Source organism: Schistocerca nitens, chromosome 12 (genome assembly GCF_023898315.1).
Source record: "Schistocerca nitens isolate TAMUIC-IGC-003100 chromosome 12, iqSchNite1.1, whole genome shotgun sequence".
NCBI classification, from domain to species: domain Eukaryota; kingdom Metazoa; phylum Arthropoda; class Insecta; order Orthoptera; family Acrididae; genus Schistocerca; species Schistocerca nitens.
The window spans coordinates 129,974,155-129,981,669 of NC_064625.1; positions in this window are offsets into that span (position 1 = coordinate 129,974,155).

The window sequence follows — 7,515 nt, forward strand, 5'->3', positions numbered from 1 at the left end:
CTCGGCCACTCCGGCCGGCTTAAGGTAAATATAATGTAGTAATTATTTTTGTTGGTATAAATTTGTTCAGGCGTATATTGCATATTGCGACCCTTTTTTTTTACATGAGTGATCCCGAATTTATTTGGAGAATGTATGTGTTAAGTTGGTCTTAATGGGTTTTTACGTTTCATAGTGTATAGTATGATAACTGCCAAGACTACAGAAAGAGAACAAACAGTTCAACTACTGGACTTACAGTTCATAATGTGAAAAAAAAGTAAAATAAAATGGACAAGAGAGATTTGAACAGGACTCGTCTGCTACACAGCCCAACACCATGAACACCACCCCAAGACGCTGTGGCTCTTCCACTTCCCTCAATGTTGCACTTATTAAGCGTGGACCATTCACTGTTTCTATTGTCTTCACTGTTTTATTGATGAAAATTTAGACTGCAAAGCCCACATTATGTATCTCACTAACAAGCTAAACTCTGCTTGCTTTACATTACGCATAATTAGTACTGTGTGTAGTAGAGAGGGTAGCAGAACTGTCTACTCTGCTTACATCCATTGTTCTATCACCTATGGCCTAACCCCTTGGGGTCATAATCAAGCAAACATCAAATGCATCTTCACCTAACAAAAACGAGCTGTTAGAATAATTTCAAACAGTACAAGGCTAATACCTTCCAAACAGTTATTTCAACACCTAAATATTCTACCCTTACCATGCCTCTATATAAAAAAGTGTTGTTAATATAAAAATGCACATTGATAATTATAAAACCAACTCAGGCGGGCTAATTTTAGCAGCAGCAGATGTCCCACTCGAAAATAATCAACTCTGGATTCTACACATTTTTTCAGGTGAAGCTTATTTTTCGAGTTATTATGGTTTGTCAACTCAAAATTTACACCCTGTACATATCGGCAAACAAAGACCTTCCAAGTACACAACTCACAGATATTGGAAAGGAGGCCGAAAGAGGGATGGTAGATACTACATCTGAGCCAGTCTACTAACGCAGCGGCGCCAGGGCTCGTATATTTCATCAGAGAAATTTATTTCTGCTAGTAGAGGTTAGTGTTTCTTTATTCTCCTTTCTTATACGCTGACGGAATAAAATGGTAACACCAAAAAAGGAACGAGCAATGGAATTTCGGGAATGCTATTGCCGAGGTAATATTTTTAAATGATTAACACTGCAAATCACTGGTTAATGTAAGCGCGAGATTTTTTTTTTTTTGGTCATCAGTCTACCGACTGGTTTGATGCGGCCCGCCACGAATTCCTCTCCTGTGCTAACCTCTTCATCTCAGAGTAGCACTGCAACCTACGTCCTCAATTATTTGCTTGACGTATTCCAATCTCTGTCTTCCTCTACAGGTTTTTCCTTCTACAGCTCCCTCTAGTACCATGGAAGTCATTCCCTCATGTCTTAGCAGATGTCCCATCATCCTGTCCCTTCTCCTTATCGGTGTTTTCCACATATTCTTTCCTCTCCGATTCTGCGTAGAACCTCCTCATTCCTTACCTTATCAGTCCACCTAATTTTCAACATTCGTCTATAGCACCACATCTCAAATGCTTCGATTCTCTTCTGTTCCGGTTTTCCCACAGTCCATGTTTCACTACCATACGATGCTGTACTCCAGACGTACATCCTCAGAAGTTTCTTCCTCAAATTAAGGCCGGTATTTGATGTCCTCCTTGCTCCGTCCGTCATTGGTTATTTTACTGCCTAGGTAGCAGAATTCCTTAACTTCATTGACTTCGTGACCATCAATCCTGATGTTAAGTTTCTCGCTGTTCTCATTTCTACTACTTCTCATTACCTTCGTCTTTCTCCGATCTACTCTCAAACCATACTGTGTACTCATTAGACTGTTCATTCCGTTCAGCAGATCATTTAATTCTTCTTCACTTTCACTCAGGATAGCAATGTCATCAGCGAATCGTATCATTGATATCCTTTCACCTTGTATTTTAATTCCACCCCTGCACCTTTCTTTTATTTCCATCATTGCTTCCTCGATGTATAGATTGAAGAGTAGGGACGAAAGGCTACAGCCTTGCCTTACACCCTTCTTTTGATCGTCCACTCTTCTTATTCCCTCTTGGTTGTTGTACATATTGTATATGACCCGTCTCTCCCTATAGCTTACCCCTACTTTTTTCAGAATCTCGAACAGCTTGCACCATTTTATATTGTCGAACGCTTTTTCCAGGTCGACAAATCCTATGAAAGTGTCTTGATTTTTCTTTAGCCTTGCTTCCATTATTAGCCGTAACATCAGAATTGCCTCTCTCGTCCCTTTACTTTTCCTACAGCCAAACTGATCGTCACCTAGCGCATTCTCAAATTTCTTTTCCATTCTTCTGTATATTATTCTTGCAAGCAGCTTCGATGCATGAGCTGTTAAGCTGATTGTGCGATATTTCTCGCACTTGTCAGCTCTTGCCGTCTTCGGAATTTTATGGATGATGCTTTTCCGAAAGTCAGATGGTATATCGCCAGACATATATTCTACACACCAATGTGAATAGTCGTTTTGTTGCCACTTCCCCCAATGAGTTCAGAAATTCTGATGGAATGTTATCTATCCCTTCTGCCTTATTTGACCGTAAGTCCTCCAAAGCTCTTTTAAATTCCGATTCTAATACTGGATCCCCTATTTCTAAATCGACTCCTGTTTCTTCTTCTATCACATCAGACAAATCTTCACCTTTCAATGTATTCTTTCCACCTATCTGCTCTCTCCTCTGCATTTAACAGTGGAATTCCCGTTGCACTCTTAATGTTACCACCGTTGCTTTTAATGTCACCAAAGGTTGTTTTGACTTTCCTGTATGCTGAGTCTGTCCTTCCGACAATCATATCTTTTTCGATGTCTTCACATTTTTCCTGCAGCCATTTCGTCTTAGCTTCCCGGCACTTCCTATTTATTTCATTCCTCAGCGACTTGTATTTCTGTATTCCTGTATATTATTTCTTCTGTTACCCATGGTTTCTTCGCAGCTACCTTCTTTGTACCTATGTTTTCCTTCCCAACTTCTGTGATGGCCCTTTTTAGAGATGTCCATTCCTCTTCAACTGTACTGCCTACTGCACTATTCCTTATTGCTGTATCTATAGCGTTAGAGAACTTCAAACGTATCTCGTCATTCCTTAGTACTTCCGTATCCCACGAGATAAACCATTGCAAATGTAAAATGCTGTTTCATTAATAACCAGAGGCCGGCCGCGGTGGCCGTGCGGTTCTAGGCGCTGCAGTCCGGAACCGCGGGACTGCTACGGTCGCAGGGTCGAATCCTGCCTCGGGCATGGGTGTGTGTGTGATGTCCTTAGGTTAGTTAGGTTAAAGTAGTTCTAAGTTCTAGGGGACTGATGACCTAAGATGTTAAGTCCCATAGTGCTCAGAGCCATTTGAGCCATTAATAACCAGAAGGTTGAATGCAGGCACGCAAACGTGCATGCTCTGTGTTGCACAGCTGCCGGATGTCAACTCGTGGGATGGACCTCCATGCCTGGCACTTGGTCGGTCAATACAGGGACGGTTAATGCGGCTTGTGGATGACGCTGGAGTTGTCGTCCGATGACGTCACTTGTGTGGTGGACTGGCGGCACATCTGGTGATCGAGCTGGCCAAGGCAACATGTCACCATTCTGCAGAGCGAGTTGAGTTACAACAGCGCTATGTGGGCGAGTGTTATCCTGTTGGAAAACAGCATCTGGAATACTGTTCATGAATGGCAGCGTAACAGTTCGAATCACCAGATTGAGATACAAATTTGCAGTCAGGATGCATGAGATGACCACGAGAGTGGTCCTGCTGCCATACGAAATCGCACTCTATAACTGCAGGTGAAGGTTCAGTGTGTCGAGCATGCAGAGTTGTTGTCTGCGGGCTCTCAGCATCCAACCAGCACACAGCCGTCACTAGTACCGAGGCAGAACCGGCTTTCTTCAGGAAACACCCTTCCTTCCAATGAGGTCTCGCTTGACACCTCAGAAGTCGCAAACGGCGATGGGTTGAGGTCAGTGGTGAAACAACGCTCTGGTGGGCGGTTGCCGGTTTAAATCACCTCGGGGTATGACCATGTGGTGCATTTGACCTGCGGTCGTCACACGGTGGCGCTCGCAGCCGTCCGCATAAGCAGAGGTGAGTTGGTGCATGTCAGAGTACGGTGCAGCGAGTAAGTGGGTAGACGTTTTCAGACATGTTAATGGTGACTGTGTGGTGACAATGGCTCAAAGAACACATATTGATGACGTTATGAGGGGTAGAATACTAGGGCGACTGCAGGCTGGTCAGACACAGCAGGTCGTAGCACGGGTCCTTCCTGTGCCACAAAGTGTGATCTCAAGATTATGGCAACGATTCCAGCAGACAGAAAACGTGTCCAGGCGCTACAGTACGAGACGTCCACAGTGTACAACACCACGAGAATACCGAGATCCCACCATCACTGCCCACAGACGGCCACGGAGTACTGCAGGTAGCCTTGCTCGGGACCTTACCGCAGCCACTGGAACAGTTGTCTCCAGACACACAGTCTACAGGCGACTGAACAGACATGATTTATTCGCCCGGAGACCTGCAAGGTGAATTCCACTGACCACTGGTCACAGGAGAGCCCGTAAAGCCTGGTATCAAGAAGACAGTACATGGTCATTGGAACAGTGGTCCCAGTTTATGTTCACAGACGAGTCGAGGTATAGTCTGTACAGTGATTCTCGCCGGGTTATCATCTGACGTGAACCAGGAACCAGATACCAACCCCTTATTGTCCTTGAAACGGACCTGTATGGAGGTCGTGGTTTGATGGTGTGGGGTGGGATTATGATTGGTGCACGCACACCCTTGCATATATTTGACAGAGGAACTGTAACAGGTCAGGTGTATCGGGACGTCATTTTGCACCAGTATGTCCGCCTCTCCAGGGGTGCAGTGGGTCCTACCTTCATTCTGATGGATGATAAGGCACGGCCCCACCGAGCTGACATCGTGGAGGAGCACCTTGAAACAGAAGATATCGGGCGAATGGAGTGGCCTGCCTGTTCTCCAGACCTAAACCCTATCGAGCACGTGTGGGATGCTCTCGATCCACGTATCACTGCACGTCTTCAAACCCCTACGAGACTTCAGGAGCTCCGACAGCCAATGGTGCAAGAATGGGAGCCTATACCCCAGCAACTGCTCGACCACCTGATCCAGAGTATGCCAACCCGTTGTGCGGCCTGTGTACGTGTGTATGGTGATCATATCCCATACTGATGTCGGGGTACATGCGCAGGAAACAGTGGCGTTTTGTAGCACATGTGTTTCGGGACGGTTTTCTCAACTTATCACCAATACCGTGGATTTACAGATCTGTGTCGTGTGTAGTCCCTATGAGCCTATGCTATTGCCCGCATCTCGTGGTCGTGCGGTAGCGTTCTCGCTTCCCACGCCCGGGTTCCCGGGTTCGATTCCCGGCGGGGTCAGGGATTTTCTCTGCCTCGTGATGGCTGGGTGTTGTGTGCTGTCCTTAGGTTAGTTAGGTTTAAGTAGTTCTAAGTTCTAGGGGACTTATGACCACAGCAGTTGAGTCCCATAGTGCTCAGAGCCATTTGAACCATTTGAACCTATGCTATTCGCGCCAGTTTTGTGTAGTGCCACGTTGTGTGGCACCACATTCTGGAGTTATCCTTAATTTATGAGCATGAGTGTAGATAATGGTGTCTTTGTCGCCTTAAAGGCATTCTTGCCTAACGTGAATTCACCATGTGCAATTTCAAAGCTAACTGATGCTCACGACCGTTACAACATGTATTTAGAGTAAACCTATAACAGTAGTCATACTTCGCTATACGTCACTAACTTGTCTGTCGTGACAGAAAACCAGTGTTACTCTCTGTGAGGATTTTGAGTTTGACCAGATGTCTGTCTAATGGATAAGCGGTATGGGACAGTATTTTTGTATATATTGCAATTAATAGAAAACTAAACAGGCTTTACTTTGGGGTGAATGAAAGTAGAAAAGTTAATACAAATGAACCAAATGAACGGTCGCCATCCTAATTAGGAATATTAATTTGAAACATTATTTTTAAAAAAATTAAATAGGAGTTGTTGATGTTGGGTTGACAGAAGTGCCAACAGCGTGTTACTAGAGGAGGCCGAAATGCACGCGTTTTAGCTCACGCAGACTGCCGTGAGGAGGGAATGACTCTACTGACGTGAGGTCTGGAACATGACAAGGAATTAGAATTCAGAAAGCGGACGTAACTAGTTTGATACTTAACTTGAATCCATTAATGATGAACGTCGCTCTTGACGGTACATGATTCACAATATTATCTGTTCAGAAGACATAGTAACTGAATATGGCGCCTTGCTAGGTCGTAGCAAATGACGTAGCTGAAGGCTATGCTAAACTGTTGTCTCGGCAAATGAGAGCGTATGTAGACAGTGAACCATCGCTAGCAAAGTCGGTTGTCCAACTGGGGCGAGTGCTAGGGAGTCTCTCTAGACTAGACCTGCCGTGTGGCGGCGCTCGGTCTGCAATCACTGATAGTGGCGACACGCGGGTCCGACGTACACTAACGGACCGCGGCCGATTTAAAGGGTACCACCTAGCAAGTGTGGTGTCTGGCGGTGACACCACAGTTGAAGTGACTTTCATTAAGATTCCCTCTGAATAGCACATCGGGTACACACGAATATAGGGCGAGCTAAATTGTGGGTCGCAGTAGTTACCATTAATGCGCCAACCAGTAATCATAGAAACCAAGATAGTGCCCCACTCTTATAATAACAGTTACAGTCACTATTGTTACGTCATTCAGTACTGAGATTGTAATGCACACGTGCATTCTCTTCACGCGTTTAGGCCAAGTATTACGCACATTTATGCGATCGGGGATGCTCATTAGCAGCCAGGCTACATGTACATTTAACAATTATGCGCCAGAAAGGAGCATTGATGATAATATCATAGGAGCCAATGTTATACAACATTGGTAGGGACAAGAATCGACTGTTCGGGAGTAGGATCTTTGAGACAGTGTTCCGAGGCAAACTTCCGCCACAATGTCCGCAAACGTGATTTCAGATCCGCCTGACAACAGCGATCTGAACGCCCATTGGCTGAAAGTTTGTGTGGTGTCACCGCCAGACACCACACTTGCTAGGTGGTAGCCTTTAAATCGGCCGCGGTCCGGTAGTATACGTCGGACCCGCGTGTCGCCACTGTTAGTGATTGCAGACCGAGCGCCGCCACACGGCAGGTCTAGTCTAGAGAGACTCCCTAGCACTCGCCCCAGTTGTACAGCCGACTTTGCTAGCGATGGTTCACTGACAAAATACGCTCTCATTAGCCGAGACGATAGTTAGCATAGCCTTCAGCTACGTCATTTGCTACGACCTAGCAAGGCGCCATTACCAGTTTATATTGAGATTGTAATTATGTATCATCAAGAGCGATGTTCTCCAATTATGGATTAAAGTTAAGTATTCCAAGAGCTTCGTACTTTATTTAGTAGAC